The sequence below is a fragment of the Amia ocellicauda genome, chromosome 6, assembly GCF_036373705.1.
Source record: "Amia ocellicauda isolate fAmiCal2 chromosome 6, fAmiCal2.hap1, whole genome shotgun sequence".
Lineage (NCBI taxonomy): Eukaryota > Metazoa > Chordata > Actinopteri > Amiiformes > Amiidae > Amia > Amia ocellicauda.
In genome coordinates this window covers 42,367,868-42,369,637 of record NC_089855.1, presented here as the reverse complement: position 1 = coordinate 42,369,637, position 1,770 = coordinate 42,367,868, and the positions used below count along the sequence as shown (strand labels likewise).

General features: G+C 39.4%; 1 non-coding gene across 1 annotated transcript; it reads left to right on the top strand.

Moving 5' to 3' along the window:
• Window positions 1-1,300: 1,300 nt before the first annotated feature.
• Window positions 1,301-1,415, top strand: LOC136751980 (U5 spliceosomal RNA). The gene has a single exon (XR_010817162.1). It is a non-coding gene; the product is annotated as a U5 spliceosomal RNA (small nuclear RNA).
• Window positions 1,416-1,770: the final 355 nt, after the last annotated feature.

The following is a 1,770-nucleotide window of genomic DNA, read 5'->3' as shown; positions in this document are numbered from 1 at the left end:
TGTAATTGGAATTTTTTAAATGTATTTTGAATTGCGATATTTTTTTGCTAAGTTGAATTTGTAAAGATTGATGCCTTGTACTTCTCTGAATTTTTGCACTTATGTTGTAAGTCGCCCTGGATAAGGGCGTCTGCCAAGAAATAAAAATAATAAAATAATAATCTTCAACAGTAAGTTTATTCATGTTAATTTTTCTCTTCAATGTTAAAGAACAGAATTAACCAGCTCACCACAAAGGAACATGGTAGGTGCTATTGCAACATGGATTACACAAAAACATTGAAATCCAAGTTTGCAGTGGTCCTTGGGCCATTGCGTGGTGATCCAGATCACTTCAGCATGAATTTTGCAGTGGTCTGGACTACAACTCCAGGGACTACTGTGCAGTGGTCCAGACCTCAGAAACTGTATGCATATGAACACTGAAGTAGGCATCATATCTGTAGCCAATACTTTGTGGTTAAAATGCTTAATTTAATCCCTGTATTGTACGGAATAATAATAACAACTGTAAAACATAAGAGAAGGGCCTGATAATAAATACAAGACACAATAGACTAGTACCCTTAGAATATAATAATATGAACATTTTCATTATTAGTATGATTGTAGTTTGGATGATATATTAATGCAAGTTGATAACATATTTTACAGAAAATGGGTTTAAGGAATTGTGTCAAAAAACAAAAAGAATTGCTTTAGGGACCATTGCTGCATTTTTCCAGACCAATGTATAGCCCACTTTTCTTTTAAATTATGTTTAAAACAAAATTGAGGAAGCAGTGGTTAGTTCTGAATCAAAACATATTGACCCCCTCACTCAATCTGTAAGTCCTGCAGCAAACATTGGAATATGCATAGATATTTGCACAGACTGGTATTAATGTCCCTAATAAATAACCAAATGCCATTTTTGTTGTTTCAAATGTGCCCAACATCTTACCAGTATGTCCTTTTAGTATGTCACAAAGGTTCCCTAATTCGTTTTACAAATGTTCCCTGTATGATATGTATGTTCCCTAAGCATGTGACGAATGTTCCCTAGTTAATGTTACAGATGTGCCCTAGCACTTCTCTCTATCTCTCTTTCTCTCTATCTCTCTCTCTCTCTCTCTCTCTCTCTCTCTCTCTCTCTCTCTCTCTCTCTCTCTCTCTCTCAATTCAGTGCATTTGTATTGTCAAAGCAAAAAACAATATCATTATAAATCACAATCAGATGTAATATAGTACAGAAAAACAAAATGTAATAAAATGTGATCTTTAATACACACAAATATGTATGGCTGGTCGGAAGCGTCTTGGACTCGGGTTCCTCTTCATTACTTATAACGCTTTTGCCTTTTGTTAAAGCTTTCCATGGAGGGGAATGTGGATGAGTTTGTACCATTCTTGGGAGGCTCTGCCTTGTTGGGGCGGAGCTGTGATCCAGGTGAACAGCAGATCGGGCATAGGTGGGCATGTGGGCGGAAGAGGAGGAAGGCCGGTCAAGCAAATAAGCTTGCTAAGGTACGCAGCAGCAGCAAACAGCCCCCCCATCCAGCCAGCCAGGCAGTCTGGCTGGCAGTGACTGAGTGGTTGACAGACGGCAAGCAACGGAATGCACGTGCTCTGTGATGTCATAGCAGTCAGCTCAGAGAGAGGTTCCTGATGTCATCGCTGAGCTGGCTGGCTTAGTGAGTCTTGCTGGCTGTGTATTTGTGTGTGTGTGTGTGAGAGAGAGAGAGATAGAGTGTGTGTGTGTGTCTGAGAGAGACAGAGAGAGAGAGAGAT